The sequence below is a fragment of the Solenopsis invicta genome, chromosome 1 (genome assembly GCF_016802725.1).
Source record: "Solenopsis invicta isolate M01_SB chromosome 1, UNIL_Sinv_3.0, whole genome shotgun sequence".
Classification (NCBI taxonomy): domain Eukaryota; kingdom Metazoa; phylum Arthropoda; class Insecta; order Hymenoptera; family Formicidae; genus Solenopsis; species Solenopsis invicta.
The window spans coordinates 7,170,312-7,190,275 of record NC_052664.1 but is presented as its reverse complement, the minus strand read 5'-3'; the positions used below and the strand labels follow the sequence as shown (position 1 = coordinate 7,190,275).

Sequence of the window (19,964 nt, the reverse complement as noted above, 5' to 3'; positions counted from 1 at the left end):
CATTTAATGTTCAAGTTGAGTGTTCGTAACCTTTAACTTGAATGTTATCCTTAACTTGAGAGTTAATTTGAGTGTTCTTAAGTTATAAATAAGACCAATGTCCATGATGCTAGAAATCAGTTTGAGTTCTTAGATTGAGAACTCTGTAGTGCATCAACTTGCATCTTTTGGAAAAGCGACAATTTTACTACACATTTTTTGATCCGAAAACTATCTATTTCTATCCTCGTGAACATTGACCTATACACTAAAGTATAAGGTAACAATAAGTTGCAATATTTATAATAATATAAGGGATAAGTGTACCCTATATGGCCTACTTGCAGTTCCTAAGTAGTTTATGATAAATTGGACAAATAACGTTAGTATACCGTACAAGCTGTCAATGTGATTTATTTGCAACAGTTGATTGCACAGTTTGTATATTCTATTATTGATAGTGAAGTCAAAAATACAATTTTTTAAATTGTTTCCGTGATCTAATATTTCGTAGGAAAGTTATTGCTTTCTTTAACTATCATGTAATGATTACACAAGTCTACAAAATTTAAAGAGGGGGAGGGTCTTGTGCTTTGAAGTTTGAAGGATGTTTCTATACAATTTTGGTGCGCTGAAAACAATCCCCCTTAAATTTTGTAAATTTGTGTTATTATTCCACATTTCATATTATTCTAACTCCATATGTATACGACGGTTTATTTAAAGAAATTTAAATTTGTCACACAATATAATTTATATATCAGTGGCAAGTTTTCGTATTTCTAAAAATTATTAATTTTTTTGTAATAAATAATCTAATGTTTTGCTATGCAATATTACTCGCATTTGATCCAATTTTGAATTAATTTTTAAATTATTGAAAAATAACTGCGCTTTCATAACGCCAATAAGGATTTTATTCATTTTATTTCAATGTACCAATTTTTTTCAAGTACAGCGTTATTATAATAATAACACAGTCACATAAAAAAAGTGTCATGTCCGAAAGATTAAACCCATGTATCTCTATGTATTTTGAGGTTCTGAAACCGAACATGACCTCAGAATTGCGCCATCAAATCAAAATTTTTTTTACCCTCAAAAAATTGCCAATATTCAGCCCAGTAAAAAAAAAAACTTAATCTGATGGCGCAATTCTAAATCATATTTGATTTTAGAACCTCAAAATACATAGGGATACATATGTCTAATCCCTCGGAAGTGACATTTTTTTGCGTGGCTATGTAATCTTTGATCTCTACAAAAAAAGTTTATAAAACAATATATAAATAAAATGATCCTCAAAAACAGTCAAAACCTTTGAAAATTGTATCCTTTGGCTTAAGTAGCGAAAAGAACTATTTTGTTATAGTTTTAAGTAAATAACTTTTAAACGTAACAAATAAGTGGATTCAAATGAACATTTGTAGAGTTATTTATTAGAGTCTTATTAGCATATGTATGTAAAATAATTTAATATAATTTGTAACGCTTCTTTTTATTAAATTTTAAATAAATACTACAATTTTACATAAGAATTTCAAGCAAACAACAAATTAAACAACTTTTAATCCAATAAAGGTTCATATTTTACAATTAATCAAATATCATAATAGAGAAATTTACAAAATTTTTGAATTTTTGGTAATACGTTGAGAGGTGAGGGGCGCATACCTCCTTAAAATACTTCAATAATACACACACACACACACACACACACACACACACACACACATGTCATGGAATTGATATCATTCATAAATAAATAAAATTATTGATAAATACGTTTTTCAAACGACTAATAAATTGTACAAATTAGAAAACTTGTGATTATTAGCAGAAACAATTGTGAGATTTGCAAGGAACATTCTGGTGAAGAACCGCGTGCGCCGCGACACCGCGTTGAGTCGGCGGGCGCAAGCCACACGGCGCACGAGTAGAGGTACGTTGGTGGTCGTCATCGACAACGACGACGATGTGTGCGCGAATCTCTATCAGTCGGCGACGGAGTTGCCTGGTGGTTGCACCGTGGGTAGTAAGTGCGCGCGTCGACGCGATCAGCTCGATTCGATTAAACTCCGTCTGCTACGCTGCAGCCCTCGTTCTCCGCGAATAAGGTGAGACCTCGTACTGTGGCTCGTTATGTCGAGTGTCATCATCCCCTCGCGCGTATGTTAGAGTCGCGTGTGAGACACGAATCAGGATAAACGCGATTCACACGTTTACCGATGTACTCCAGAGACACGTAGAATCATATCGCAATTGGCCGCCTCCCATTCGTATGTCTGCTCACGGCCTGGGTGCAAAAGATAATTGAAAGAAACCTTGTGACGTTTTTTTGCGACAATTCTGTGCATACGAACAGCGAGATAAGTACACACTGTTCCAGAATATCATCGTTCTTGTGCAAAAGACAGATGTACAAATCTTGCGGATACACATCGGATACGATCTTTTACGTATTTAAAATCTAAAATTTTTAAGGTATCAATTTTATGAATTGTTGTCTAATTTTCTGTGTTGAGATATTTGATTTATACTTTAAATCCATTGCTCGTATCAAGTTGATCATAAAATTAAATCAAGAACACAGATCATTATTGTTTATTTGCACTTTTGAAGCTTAATTTAGCAAAAAGTTTAGATTTGTGATTATTCAAGAACATTTTAAAGAAAAACCAAATTTGTTCTAAATTTATACGCATGTAAAAGAATTGCGCGTTCTCTTAACCTTGTTCATATCAAAATAATTCTTTCGTACAGAATTATATTTCGACAATAAATTTTAACAGCGCCCCTTCTTTTTGAAACCTTTCATAAAAAATACTCTAAGTAAGCAAAACTATTTATTTACGTCAACCCATTTTACATGCGTATATTGATTTATCGGAACGCGTTCTTCGAATCTATGAAACCGATTTGTGTCACGTTACATTTTAATGTTACTTGTGTTGACTGTAATGCGAAATATGGCTCATTTAATGTTCAATATTCAATTACTCACTTAAGTTTCCTATGGAGGAGGTACGGAGGGGGTTTATTCTAAGCAGTTATCCACTTTTTAAAAATATGAAGTATGATATTGCGTATCTGAAAAACGTTATCTCTGTTTCAAGGAATTTGTAGATTTTTATGTGGAATGTAATAAAACATTTTTATATTCAGTCTGCGTTTAGTTCTGATATTTTAAATAACGAATTATCTATAAAATATAATAGCAATAATAGCGTTTTAAATATAGTTGATTATCTGATTAATAAAAGTGTTATCATCATTGTTGAATTATTTCAATTATTTTTGGCTTTTCTACACTTTGGCTCAACAAAGTGCAAGAATATAGTATATGATTCTAATATATGTATTATACATATATAATACATACATACATATTTACATACATACATACATACATATATATATATACACACACACACACACACACACACACACACACACACACACGCACGCGCGCGCGCACACACACAAGGTATCCCAAAATCGCGGATACTTCATGTTAAAAGAAACTTTTCTTTTTAGCTAAAATTGCGTAGTACATTTTTTGCATAAAAATAATAGTTTTACACAAATTACAAGAAATAAAAATTAGAAAAAGTCTCCAAATGTTATTAAAAATATTGCTTTACATTTTCAAATTGATTAAATAAGTCATGTTTGAGTTACCATGGCGTTGAATAAAAGTTTTACGTGATGTAATAGAGCTAATATAATCAACTGATGTTTTTTATGATAAAATAGATACAAACGATAAAACTGTTACTAAGATTTTATGTAATTATGTAATCATTATAGAGAAGAAAGGAGTATTATGAGTGGACATTACGGTTACTTCTATTATCTCCGTAATTGGGTGACGAATTCTAACAATTACTTATGGAATTATTCGTTTATTAGTTTATGGATGGATGAATGGATTAAGGCAATTATTGTAAACCAAGTCCCTTTTTGGCATTGTTAAAAATTGAAGCAAATAAATTCTATTCTTATTCGTTTAAAATCGGTTTTGTGCTTATATCTCAAAAATAATTTATTTTATGGAAATTTTATAAGAATATTCTGATATGATCATCAGATAAAAAATAAAGTTGATAAAATTTCCCACATTTTGATTTTTTAATAAACTTTTTACGACTAACAGTTTCTAAAATAGATTTTTTACAAGAATCTTTTATTTTTGAACGTTATGTTTTATCCTTTTTACGCGTATTTTTTGTGGGTATCTCAAATTTGGCTGCTCTTACGTAAAAAACATATAGACTAAGATTGAAAGAGTATTAAACAGTTTGCAAAATGGTTTTTTTATTGAATGTTCTATGATCAACAATTCATGAAATATTCTTTTTTAAAAGTAATTAGATTTGCCTAGAATCAGACATTTCTTCGCAAATATGTTAAAAATATCTCATATACGGTTACTCCTAATCTAAAAATAGTTATTATCAAAATGAAAAATTATTAAATTTGCAGTATTTTGGTTATTGATTTGCTTTGTAAACGACTGCTACTTATTGAGATAGGTATAGCTCAAAAACTTTCATTTTATGTGTTTCTAAATTTTTGAAAATATATTACTTCTGATTTGTCTAAAGTAAAATAAAAATGTATAGAAATATTATTGTAGCTTATAAAATTATCTTTAAAATGGTTTTTTTAGCCTCGTTCGGTGAATAGTTTCCAAGATACAGCTTTTGAAAGATTTTGTAATATGCTGATTTTATAAGAAAAGTCAGACTTTTTGTATAAATAAACGCTTGTAGTAATAATAGAAAATATAATCTCTACATTTTTGTTAGTTTATAAACATGTATGCACGATCTTTTGTATTAATACAAATTTTTAAAATTTACTTTTTAAAAAATCAATTACAACAATAATACGAAAATTGATTTTCGACATTTAGCAAAAAAAGAAGTTAGCGGTACGTTTTACAATAATTACGCAGGTTCTCCTAGATACCATATACGTAAAAAAATATCTCAAATAAAAATTTTAGCTTGAAAGAAATTTATTACAAATCAAATTTGTGCCAGTTCTGACGATTCGTTTTCTTCGATTTCGATGATTTGTGACATCTCGTGATCCATCTAATCTTATAATTTATAATTTCTCATTGCATTTTGCAAAACTGTATGTTAGTTATTTATGTTCGATGAATACCGACCGACATACGAACGTTTGAAGATGACAATTCTTTTCTCGAAATTTTATTTTCATGGTTGTTTATAATTATCAAAAAAGTGTGATTTGCAAATTTTTAAAATCAATGTTTATTTCTGAGCTCATAATACATAATGTTCGCTTTCATTTGGGATTTGGATCATACTTTTAGAATGAATAGTTTTCGAGATATACTGTGGAGAAAGTAATCGTTGGAGAAATCAGTAGTTCACAAGATACAATGAGTGCCATTAGAATTTTATCCTTTGTTGTACTTTTTTCTAGTGAACATAATTTTGTGAAATTTATTATTCGGGGGGGGGGGTTGCTAAGTATGAATTCGGTATGAAAAATATGAAATTCAAAATGGCATACAAAATAATCAAAATCAACCAGATTTATTCGAAACTTGGTATTTAGAGGATTTTGAGATCGCTGATTACGAATCTGATTTCAACAATATAAAATTCAAAATGCTAAATGGCGGATCTTTATGGCAAACGTAATTTTCAAAATTGATCTAAGGCTGTAGCCGAATAAGGAGGGTCGAAATTCCCCCTCTCAATAGATTTGTCTAAAATTTAACCCATCCTTTTGTCATTAAAAGAGACTAAGTTTCCTAAATTTTCAAGTCCCGGGCTCCTTCCTATCGTCCATAATCTTAAAAAACAATATTTTTTGGTAAATAATTTTTTTCTCTGCAAGTTTTTAATGAATCAATTTCAAATTTTAACTGGTACTAGATATAATTCAGATATATAATAACAAATTTTAGTTTTCCATTTTGACAGAAAATTCTAATTTTACCTCTATATTTTAATCATAGTTGCATTTTCATGAAAATTACCTCCTTGATTTTTTTCAGAATTTTTGTTCCATGACAACACATTTAAATACCCCAAAAACGGCTTTTTTCACCTTTTTCGGCTATTTTTCATGGTTATTCAATAAAATGGAAATGGCTGCCATATTACGCTCTTCTTCTCTACTAAGTTGTAGAAGAGTGTTTTTTTCTTCTAATTAAAATTTTTTTTGTAATATTGATTTTTATCACAGGTTGAACAGCTTTTAAAATTGTTGGAAAACTATTTCAAAATAAGATTGCAAACAGCAAAGAATCTCTCTTATTTTAAGAGCTTAACTTGATTATAAAGGTTTGATACTTCCCAAACATATTATCCATTGAAAGGAAAAGGATTTTATGCACTGAAATCGTTCCCAGCAAATACAAAGTCACCGTTATGTAAACGTTAGTTGTAATTTTCCACTCAACAATATAAATGTCTTATAACGAATGTATTACACAATAACATTGCTGAGTGGGAAATTACTACTAACATTAATATAACTTTGTGTTTGCTGGGATAACATTGAAAAAACCTGTTGAAATATAGCGTTTTTGAGAATAAAAAAGTTTTGGGTGGCATTTTTTATTATGAGTAATAACAAAAATTATGTAGTTGTATAAGAAGTAACGAATCTATCCGGACATAGATTAAAAAATCACACTTTAAATACATGAAAATGACGAAAACAAGCGAAAACGTGATATGATTTAAGAAACATAATATCCTTTAAAATATTTGTTAATGATGCTTGATGATGATCTCTGTTCTAGTGGAGAATAGAAAATTTATCAGATGGAGTCACGAAATAGTCTTTACAAGCAAAAGTAACTACGAAAAGTAGCCGAAAAAGGTGAAAGAAAGCGGTTTTTGAGGTATTAGTAAGTCTTGTGAGACTCGAGATATTACAATTTGAATTCTTTTTCCGACTTGTAAAATTAGAATTTTCTGTAAAAATAGAAAACTAAAATTTATTATATGTCTGAATCATATCTAATACCAGTTAAAATTTTAAATCAATTAATTAAAAACTCGTAAAAAAAATAATTATTTACTAAAAAAACATTTTTTTTAAGATTATGGACGATAGGAAAGAGCCCGGGACTTGAAAATTTAGGAAACTTGGTATGTTTTAATGACAAAAGGATGGGTTAAATTTCATACAAATTCATAGAGGGTGGGGGGGGAGAGGGGGGATTTCAACCCTCTTCTTATGCGGCTAGTGTCTTTACTTAAAATTATGTTCCTCATATTTGAATTCTTTTATCAGAGGAAACTTTTGATAAGCATTACTAAAACATATTTCAATTTTAGCCAATTTGACCGTAACCATTTTTTTAATATAAAATTTGCAAAGTCTTTTCTTTGTACGAATGCATGCGAAAAATTTACTTTAAATACTATAAACGCGTTCTAATTTAACGACGCAGCTAACAAAGTTTTGTTAATGACGGTGTTACACTGAAATCGTGGTAGTGAAAATTACGTTTTGTGACAGGCGAAATAATTTCTGACAGTTAGTACTTCTTCGAAGTATTGTAAGTAAGAAAAATAAGATTCTTCTTGAGAACTTAATTATGTCTAGTTGAATGTATTTGAAATAATTTGCATCTACTTAATTTTTTTTCATTTAATTGTATACTTACTTGTTTGCAATATATACCTAGAATAATAAAATATTCAGTTCGCGCTAAGCATGTACCATTTATAATTATCTTGATTTTCATACGGACCTACAGAATCGGACACATTTTTTATTTAGTTATTACTTAAGGAATGAAATCTGTATTTATTTTATTGACTTTTTATATTTTAAGCGATACATATGTATGTACAATACGTTAAACAATAATCGTTTTAACAGTATATGAAAAATTTGATTTTAATAAAATCTATTAGCATCTTTGAATTCTACAAAAAATACATATAAATACTACATTATTTTTTTGTTAAGATCTTATCCTATTTATGAAACAATGATTGTTTATGTTTGACATAATATTATATTTAACAACTTTGACAACAGATTCATAATTGCCGACGAATCGTCTAGGTGATTATAAGTATAAACGGACCATTATCATCCTTCTTTCTTTTAATCCATAACTTTTCATAAAGCAGTTAATACAATACGTGAGTTTTATCCCACACAGCAAAATGAAATCTGTAGAATCTCGTTACGATATTTAGCCGGGATATTGTAATGTTTCAAAGATATAAACTTAGTAATACTACAAGATTAAGTGAAATATATCTCAACCTTATTTCTGAGATATTTGAGATATCCCTGAGATATGCGAGATATTCCTGAAATATTGTTTCTAACCTTAGCTATTCAACATATAAAAAAATTTCTTTGTAATGTAAATATTAATATGGTTACATCACATAATTCCAATGCAAAACAATATTTTTTGTAGTATTTTAAAAACATTTTTCTAAAAAAAGAATCTTAAGAATTTGCTCTCAGAAATTCCCGAACAGCCACCCATCCAAATTGTGATCGCGCTCGACGCTGCTTAACTTCCAAGATCGCTGCGAACTAGATCCCTCGTGATGACTTGGTGAATACTTTATGCTAATACGTCTGTAGAACTGATAGATTAGGTAAATATATGTCGAAAAGATGAAACATGTATAATTAAAGCACAATATTTATATAAGCACATATAAAATTAAAGTTTTTTTATTGATTTTCACAAATGCGAAATAGCATTTGGAATAATTTTTTTGTCATTTGTATAAATAAGAATATAATTTTAAAAAAAGTCAATATGACACAATAATTAAATTAAATAAAAAAAATTTTTGTTAAACATTTAAAAAGCATTTAAAAAATATTGTCGGATCATTAAGATGTAGATCAAGGTTTTTTTTGCTTACAGATCTATTTCGTGTATCGACAATATTTATGTTTCTGGATTTACACAGCTTTCTTTTTAATTCATTCTTCACAAAATAAGAGAAATATCAATAATAATTTGTTCAATGTTGCTTCAACGTTACAGCAACATTACCATTTAATGTAGAAAAATTACTATAGATTCAATATTGAAAAAATATTCACACTTCAACATTCAACATCGCAATGTTTTTACAATATATATCTCCGCAATATTGCATTGCAATTTGCAACATTGCTACAATGTTGCTGTTCTGTGCTGTATGGCTTTTATGTACATACATACAACATACATACGTCCGCTTTAGAGATTCAGTCTACGAATATCGAACATATACTATAGATGAGAAGATGTTATGTACTTTCAGTGCACAATACTGATTTCCTTATAATATAAAATGGCCGTACATTTATTTTTATTAGTTTATAAGACCTATATAAATAAAATATCTTAAAGACGTCTGAAAGATATTCTATCTGTTTTGGATATCTTTAGGATATCTTTAAGATGTACTGAACATATTCATTTTTTGTTTAGGATAAGATATTTTCTGAATATCTTATACGGGAATAATTTCATAATTTATTTATTACAATATACTGGTGATATTTTTAGGAAATTGAGATATATTTCGTATATCAGCGATAATTTTAGTATATTCTACAGATGTCCATTGCTGTGTAGAATAGATTTTACAATAGATTATTGAAAACAAATTCGTAAATAAAATTGTTCTATTACGTCACATTATATAGCTATTTTGGCTCATTTTCTGAAATGTGACGCGATAGAGTAATTTTATTAGCAGATTTGTTTTCAGCCACAAAAATGTATCAAAATTATTTTGTCTGGATTGTGGTTTAAAATTCGTTTAACACAGTGTTATGAAGCAAATTGTCATACTGCTATATCACAGCTCCGCTATTATGTCGTCTTTTTCGTAAATAAGAGTCTAGAGAAAGGTAACACTAGCGGAGCACGTGTGACAAATAATTTGTCTTACAATTTGCAGTTTTTGCACTACTTGCTCATTGAATTCATCGAATATTATTATTGTATCTTAAATTTTTATTTCTTGTTTGTCTTGTGACGTTTCACACTTTAAAAATTTTTCTATTTTGCATCTTTTACATCATAAAGCTTTGCGCGGTCTACAATAAAAAGAATTTTAAATGACAAATTATTTCACATTTTGAATGCTTTTGTAGGATTTTTCGAAAAAAATAACGATTTTTTTTTTATTATTCTTTTTCAATCTTTGATCCTAAATAATTCCTAAACAGGTCAACGTAGCAGCTTTCGGTTTCAATCAAAAGATTTCTTTTCTTCATTCTAATGATATACTGTAATATGGGAGTTCCATTTAAAACTTTTAAGTTGACGCCTCTCTAAGGCACCTTTTGAAAGGAGCAACTGTTCTAACCCTCTTAGGACTAGTTTCACAACCTTCGGTTAATTTAATCGGCTGATTTTTTTATCGGAATTGACCAATCGCATTTGTCGTTAAGTAGAATTGACCAGAAATAACCAATCATGATTGATACTTAACCAATCAGTTAAGTTAATCGGTGATTATGAATCTGACTCTTAGAACGTGTTCCAACTTAACAGTAGAACTACGGTAAAATTTCTCTACCTAAAACCACGGCAAGGGTCAATTTGACTGTTCATTAAAAATTAGCGTTTAAATTATTATAATTTTAACAATAATTATCAGGTACATACCAGGTATTAAGTGGACATTTAAGTAAATAAATTGCCTTTATTTAATCGTTTATGTAACTACAAACGTGGAGCGCTATAGTCTCAAGGGCGATCGGCGGCTCGGCCGTCGAGTCTCGAGCAGTAATGAGGAGATAGTAGGCGTTGCCTCAGAAATCGGCTCGAAATGTGCATTTCATTACGAGCACTGCCTAGTGCATACATGTGCCAAATGAGGAAAAATCGTGGAAAAAGAGGAGTAACTACACTCTCTAACAACTCAATTCTTATTGGCTGACAAACGCTCAATTTTTAATATCGGTCAATTTGACCGCAATCGTCGTTATAGGTATATCCCTGTAGAAAAAATATTTAATTCCATAAATTAATTAGTTCTTTTTTTCAACTTTTATAAAAGCAAAATTCATGCACAATCACAAAATTACAAGACTCTACAAGCAATAGATTAATTATAAAGTTAATAGGAAAAACTGAAACGGTCATTTTGACTGCAGTCGTAGTTCTTGTGTTAATGCTTGCAATACTTATGGAATTATTTCATCCTTGTTGTTGTTGTAACGACGCGAAATTCACATCGCGCACACACATGCGGATGCAATACGGGTATCATATCGAATAGGCGACGATCGGATAGCGCGGCATAATAAAGCAGCAAAAAAGGGACACAAATAAACAAAAAAGCAAAGCTTGGACGGTCTCGAGCATTTCCGGGTTGCACGCGGTTATTACCCAACCATAAACATCGTCTGGACGATGCGGCGCCGATATTACAATTGCAGGGCGGTTGTAGATAACTGCCCTAGGACAATATCGGCGCTAGTCCTGGGACCGTCGGCAATCGTTCGTCGGCCGATCGTCTTTATTCGCTGCGCTTGGAAACCGAAAATCCGAATCGCCTAATCGGGGCAAGGATCTCGGAAATCGGGACCAAGTGGGGTGAGAACGTGGCAATTCTTAAATTAATAAATAAGGGTCTGGAAGGGTCTCCGGCACCTTTTTCTAGTCCGACTTCATCGCGGTAATGTCCAAGTATTCGCTCTCCCTGCCGTACCTCCGCGAGCTCGCCTATTCAATATCCGCGAAGGGTCGCATCTCTGATACGAGCTCAGGGCGAAATACGCTCCTGAGCCGATAACAAAAGGGCGATCGTCGCATGGCGTCGTAGCCCTCTCGCTCGGCGAGAATACTCGACCTGCACAACTGTCGTAACGCGATAGTGTAACGCGATAACGTAATACAAGAAATATACTGTAAGTGACGATTATCAAAGCGAATAAATAAACGAAAACGCAGTGACGAAGATAAAGTTTTTCCCACTGAACAGTTGCCGTAGCCAAATATTAAACGAGGACAAATAATGCTTGTGATTGTTATGAGAGTTAAGTGAACGCGCCTTTAAAAGAATAGTTCTTTGAAACGATCAAATATGTATGTCGTGGTTTTTCACAATTTTTAATCTTTTCTGATATATACATTAAATACAGCCTTGTAAAATATAAACATAGAGCTACAATAATATGAACTGTACAGATTAATAACTACTTAATAGTTATAGAAGGATTATAACTTTCCCACGAATTATTAGATCATGAGAAACGTAATCAAGATAATTCTACTTTGATTTCACTATCAACAACAGAATACACAAACTAAGCAGTCAATTGCAAAAAAATTATATTGATAGCTTGTATAATATACTAGCGTTATTTATTCAACTTACCATAACTACTTAGAAACAACAAGTAGGCTAAATTGGGTAGTAGGCTGTATAGAATACATGTATAGAATACATTTATTTGTGTATAAAAGAGAGTGCCAAATGCGTATCACATGCGTAGGCTATTTTTCTTTATTGTATTTCGCATTTGGTGTTGTTTGGAATACAAATCACAGTTAGAAATTGTATTTAGCTTCATGTTTCACGCATCTATTGTTATATGTTAAAACTTTCCATAATAAAAAATTAATTTGTCATAAACTTTTCTGTAACATTCTGCAAAAGGTGCGATTTAGAAAACCGGTTGTCTAAAGCATATCTGTAATCTCTTAAATATATCGTTTTCGAAAATATCAAATTTATGAACTAAAGTAACTAAATATGTAAAAAATATAAAGAGCTCTATTGACAAATACTTATTTTATTATATAGGTAATAATTTATCATAAAGTGTATCAAATATTTAAGAATTAATAAATAACACTAATAAAAAGGTAAGAATACCAAAACAAACTAAATTAATTTTATTTTTGTAATTGACATATTTTTATTCATAGCAATTATTAGCTGTACTATTATCACTTATTAATCTTACATTAGTATTATTTGTATTGTAGTAAAATTTGTAGTGGCACGAGTTAGAAAACTTGACAGAGTTTATAAAAATATTGATTTATTTTTTATATTGCAATATAATTGCAAATATATAAATACAATGAATATAAAATATTCTACAACAAATCTTCTTTTATGAAAATAAATATTAAAATTTAAAATAAAATTGTATAATTACATCGGGTATATAAGTTGATGAAAAATTTACATCAGATGTACCAGATTTTCTAAAACCAGCATGCACAAAACAAGATAAAATTTGTTAAATTTTTGTCTATATTACTTATTTCTTATTTACTTTTTATTTTTGTCATACGTACAGAAATACATAAAACTTTTTGCACGATTCAATTAGAACAAAAAGTGTACCAATGTATACATTATAGATAGAGATAGGATTATTTTTCAATATCATGTTTATGCCTTCGTATTTTTTAACTTCTAATGACAGCAGAAGCTACATTTTTAATGTTTTAACCTCATTTATAGTTGTGGCTGTTAGTAACTCATATTTATTTGTTATTAGAATACATAAATTTACACAGTCAAGAAGTAGCCTCGAGTTGAGTATGGATGTGTAGTATTGTCGACGATTACGACAATTGGAACGCAACTTGTGTCGCCGTGTGCAAAACAAAAGTCTAGGGATTACAAAGCACCCATTCTTTTGTGCATAGTGAAGAAACTGAACGGATATAACTAGCGACTAAAATTCATACAAATAATTAGATGTACAATTAATAAAGAATGTAATTTCATTAGTTATTAATATTTTAAACTAGATTGACTAGAACTTAGTTGAATTACACAAATAAAATATAAAAGTCTAGTTACGATTGAGGTTGGACCTTGGTGTAAAATAATATTTTATATGTAAATTTATTTTTAATTATGAGGGAATAATCACTCTTGAATTCTAGTATGCAACCCGTTAGAGATCTGTTAAATTCCTGGAAGTCCGATAAAGTCAAATAAAGTTCAGCGTAATCTGATAAATTCCATAGCCACTTAAAGTTTTCGGTTTTTGTTACGAATTTTAGGTTGTTAGTTACTAGAGATCACATGAACAAATTATTTACAATTTCTTTTTGAAATCTTCTGAATCATAATAAATTTCGATGAAGTTCAATGAAGTCTGATAAAGTACAGCGTAGTTCAACGAATTTTATCATAATCTGAGGAAATCCTTGAAGTCCGGTAAAGTCTTGCAGTCAGAAGTCTAGGTGTACATGTACTTTCTGAGTGATTATTTCCTTCTCGTTTAGCTATTATTTAAAAATATATTTAAAATTTTCTACAGAACATTTGTGTGTTTTTATTCAAAATTGATAGTAGATATAAACAAATAAATTTGTTACAAAATAATTGAAATAATTAAGATTTTCCATATTATTTTATTTTTTCCATTAAAGAATACATTTTATGTGTTAATAATTTTTAAAAAATTAGCTTTGTTTTATCAATTTATTTAATTCCTTTAAATAAATGTTCATTTCAGAAAATTGTCTATATTTAAAAGAGAAAGTAGTATTATCGGTTGCGTAGATATAATGAGCACTTATATTATTTCCGTTATTAAGTGATGAATTGTTAGTAAACTTATGAAATCATTTACTTTGTTGCCATCTATTGTGTAATGGCGTTAATATGCCAATACACAATACCGACAATTGTTCTAAAACATTTTTATTTTTAAGATTTTCGAAACTTTCAAGTACATTTTAACATTAAATTACACGTACTTCCTCATTGTTTTTGAACTTTCGTGTATTATCATATGAAATGTATATTCCCTTACGAAAAAGACCGATTGTCAAAGTATTACTGGCCGCTACATAGAAGTATTATAGGAAACTATTGGGAATTACTGGAAATCGCATAAACGTATTGTTGATAATTATACAGAAGTATTACTGCTGTATGTGATTTTTTTGCACTACTACTGAAATGTATTACTACCAGTAATATACGCGTAGTACTTAAATATGGATTTTTGCAAATTTAATAATCGCTCGTATTTGACCAGATTCGAGTTGTGGTTTTTAATCCGGTCTAAATCCGTTTAAATGTGAAATATTATATAATTGATAAAATGTTACAAATAATAATACTCTCTGCATATTGCCAACAGTATCACTTAAGTAGTATTTACTATTTCAATATTACTGTCAGTTTTATATGCACAGTAATATGGAAAATTTGTGGAATTTTTTTAACTATACATATAATATTTCACATGGGATTATTCGAACAGGATTAGAAATTGCAATTCAATCTGATCAATATAATTATTGAACCTGCAAAAATCCACTGAATTTTAGATTGTTTACAATGTTTTTAAATTAACAATAATTATTTCCAGCAAACATCAAGTTGCATGTAATACAAATGTTTATTGTAATTTCAATGTAACTGTTACATAACGAATGTGTATATAACAATTACGTTATTGAGTGGGAAATTACAACTAACATTTGGATTACATGTAACTTAGTGTTTGTTGGGTTATATAATTTTTAAAAATTTAATACATTTAATATCTGTGTAATAACATATCTAACACTGTATTATACTTTTAATCTCTCTAATCACTCACTCACTCACACACACACACACACACACACACACACGCACGCACGCACGCACGCACGCACGCACGCACGCACGCACGCACGCACGCACGCACGCACGCACGCACGCACGCACGCACGCACGCACGCACGCACGCACGCACGCACGCACGCACGCACGCACGCACGCACGCACGCACGCACGCACGCACGCACGCACGCACGCACGCACGCACGCACGCACGCACGCACGCACGCACGCACGCACGCACGCACGCACGCACGCACGCACGCACGCACGCACGCACGCACGCACGCACGCACGCACGCACGCACGCACGCACGCACGCACGCACGCACGCACGCACGCACGCACACACACACACACATCTACATCTACATCCACATCCACATCCACATCCACATCCACATCCACATCCACATTCACATCCACATCCACACGCACGCACGCACACACACGTACGCGAGTGCGCGCACGCGTGTGTGTATCACATATTTTGCTAGCAGGTAGTGTTGATCAGAACACAAGAAAAGATTTCATTAACATGGGTCCTAAGACTAATATCTTTAAAGATACAAACTATTTTGTTATTTGAGCTATTTGTCATTTTCTTATTAGTCGTGTCATCTTTAGAATATAATGGACAAAGAAGTAGGTTTGTAGTATCTATTGCGAACCAAACGTAAATGTCAGGAGAGAGAAATAAAGTTAGAATGTGTGATTTAAAAGAGTGCGTGATTCTCTAAGACGTAGGTCTGAAACGTGCGTGAAAGTGAATAGCAATCACATAGAGCAACTCCTCTAATGGTGAGTCAGCATTAAAATTTTTTGTTTTTTGTAAAAAGAAAGTTTTTATTTTGTTATCATTCATTCAGTTTCTTTACTTTAGTTTTTTTATAGAAGATAAATGATTACATTTTATGTTAAAATAAAAATTGTCTTTTTTCTTTTTTTGTTCATTTTTTATTTTTTAAGGTAGAAAATCTAGAAAAAAGATATCCCCATTGTATCCCACTCTCCCCTACTCCTTTGTTCACTACATTCTAAAGATGACACAACTAATAAGAAAATGACAAAGAACTCAAATAACAAAATAGCTTCTATCTTTGAAGATATTAGTCTTAGGACCCATGTTAATTAGACCTTTTTTTCTTGTTTTGATCAATACTACCTGCTATCAAAATATGTGACCTTTTTTTTTAATATATAACAAATTGTAATAATATTTACATTGTGATCCATTGGTAACAGCTTCTGTACGATAGTAATACTCACATAGATAACCAGAGAATTATAATAATTGCTGTGTAATCTGCTGACAGTAATTATGACACAAACAGTAATACTCCCAGTGATAACTATAGGGCTGTAATATTTGTTATATAGTATGATCCGGTTGTAACTACTATATAGGCAGTAATATTCCCAGTATTAACTCCATAACCGGCAGTTGGTTTTGTCCGTAAAGGCTTGAGTGATTTTGTTATTTAACTTTTTATCCAGCCGTTCACATTTCGAGTTATACAAAATAATTCAATAGTGTAGTATTTTGTTAATATGGCTATATAAGCGTCCTAATATATTTTGTAAATTTGGCTACCTGAACGTGCTACTATCGAGATTTTCATATCGAAATATTTCTTTGATAAATTGATTGTTTTTCTAGAGGGCGGTATTTAAAAACGTTAGAGATATAATTTTATGTTTGTTGTTTAATGTTAAACAGAGATAAAATAATATTTCTAATGAAATTTTTAATAGTACTTCTAAAGTTAATAAACGCAGGAAAATTCTAAATTAAGAAAATTGTGAACAGTTAAAAATTAAAAATATATAACTTTGTAACAGGATACCGTGTTTCTTTTAAACTAAACTAATTTTTTAAAATTGTTTTTATAGATAACTATATTACAACCACTTTTTTTGCTTCCACCGATTATGCAATGCATTAGATTTTTATAAATTACATCATAAATAATAAATATTTCATTACTTTGAATCTATTTGATAAACAACACTTTAACGAATGTAATCGTTCAAGTTTCAATAGAAAATATTAATTATGAACAAAGTTCAATGAAATGAAAATGAGTGCTACATTACCCTTTCCTTCTTTATCATTTTGCAGCATAATGTGACATTATTTTGATGTTGCAATTTAACTTTTTGTTCTACTTGGAATAGTTTTGTAGTGCCAACAGTAGGAAAATTATACATATAAATATATGCATTTTGCAATATTTTGTTCTGTTATTAAAACTCTAAAAATCTGTTTTGTAAAAACTGTTTGTTTGACAATATGTCTATTATTTATCTTATAATTCCCTTACGTAAGTTTATGTAATAAGTCAGCATTTATTTAAAAATTTTGCAGCTTCATTATAAGTCTATCTAACAATTTATTTTAACAAACTATATAATTTTATAACAAAATATTGTGTTCTTTTAAACAAAATTAACTTTTTAAATGTATTTCTATAGTGGCTTTTATTATCCTTGTTCCTCTTCTACCCATTATGCAGTATTGTCACATTTTTATAAATCATTCACTAAGTAATAAAAATATTTATAACTTTGAATAGAATTTATTAAACAATATTTTGATGAATATAATCGTTTAAATTTTAATATGAAATATTGATTATTAACAATGTTATTGAACAAAATGTAAATAGATGCTTATAATATCATCTATATACTTCTATTATATTTTTATAATATTTGCACATATCCTATTATATTTAACTTGTGTTTGATATTATACTTACTTTTGGAACAGCAATTTTTTTTTATATATTTACACAATTATTGGATACATATTGTGCAATAAAGATTACACAAAAATGATTAAAGTGTTTATATTTCATATTACATTGATAGCCATAACGGCTATCAAGTGATTAAACACTTTAATCACTTTTGTGTCATCTTATATCAACGTGGTATAAGAAATAAACACTTTAATCATTTTTGTGTAATCTTTATTGCACAATATGTGTTCAATAATTGTGTAAATATATAAAAAAATTGCTATTCCAAGAGTAAGTATAATATCAAATACAAGTTAAATGTAATAGGATATGTGCAAATAGCCGGAAAACGTTACATACGCTCAGTAACCGGAAGCTGAACAAGATATGGTCTTATCCGAAATGCATCCGTTGCAATAAAATTAGAATCAGGTTGCGACGAACTTTGTATCACGCATGATTACCAGTCTATCAAGAAGAGACGTATAAGTGCACTACAGTAGAAGCAGCACTTATCTAATCAGTTAGATGTTTTGCCACTTTAATCCTTAAATGGTGACATAAAGAAAAATCAACACAGATGATGAAATATATTTCAGATCGCTTACATATTGTTTTCATTCTTTTGATAGAAATTACAGATAATATATTAATTACTTTTATTTAAAATATTTAAAAATTCAAAGAAATAAGAAACAAATCCGCATTAAAATTAATATATCAAGTATTTCATTTGTTTGTAAACAAAACTAAAAGATAAAATTCAATAGATTAAAAAAAAGACTTTATTGAGGTTTATCGCCTTGTAGAAATAACAAAGATCACTGTCTGGGATTACTATAGTTTATTAAAACTGTTGAGTACAAAGAAATATCGTATGCGCCCGACTCGACTGAGTCTACTCTCAATGCCTCTCAATCGGAAGTGAAGAACGAGGTGTATGTACCACAATCATGGAGGACTGGAGAGAGCATTGCGGTGGTGGGGATATAATCCTAATAGGCGGTCCAACATGGTCGCTACCGGAAATATACATTGAAGGAGACCAATTTAAATCGACTTTTAGTCGATCATTGTATCGTAATAATTTTCTTTTAGAGCATCATAAATATTCAAACTCCGTATATTCGGAGTTATGAAAAATTTCAAATTAATGCATACATAAAATAAAATTAATGTTGTTAAAGATAGAATACTCTAGAAAAGTCTTTTAAAATTATAACGTTGTAATTTTATTCATTTTTGTACAAATTATGTAAAAATATAAAGTTTTTGTACAAATCATGTAAGAATGTAATTTTTGTACAGATCATGTAAAAATGTAAAGGTTGTATGTACATATAACAATATATATATTGTTACGACCGGGAAGGTTGTCTCGTATTCGCGCACTAATGCTCTACAATAACACGCACGCTCACGGAATAATAAGACAGACTTTTAAAAAGATAACTTTAATGTAAGAACATAACAGTTCGTAAGAAAGATCAAGACCATGACAACAACAACAACCGTTGACAGGGAACGATTTTCTCCTGTCGTGCACATCGATCGCCCCGCGCGAATCGATATTAATCGCTTCCTCAGGGTGGGCAGGCAATACTATTTATTTATAATATTAAGTTAGTTGAAACATCATTGTAGATGCAAGAACATTTGATGTAAT

The 19,964-nt window shown here is 30.2% G+C and overlaps 1 protein-coding gene across 2 annotated transcripts in view; it reads left to right on the top strand.

The window, feature by feature from the left end:
• The first annotated feature begins 1,956 nt into the window (after nt 1–1,956).
• Nucleotides 1,957–19,964, top strand: part of LOC105202277 — a 109,280-nt gene continuing 91,272 nt past the window's right edge. The window contains exon 1 of one of the 2 annotated variants that reach the window (XM_039455239.1): nt 1,957–2,096. The gene's annotated coding sequence lies outside the window, so the exon portion shown is untranslated. Of the gene's footprint in view, nt 2,464–19,964 lie in introns of both variants that reach the window. The other variant, XM_039454893.1, reaches the window with a different exon arrangement.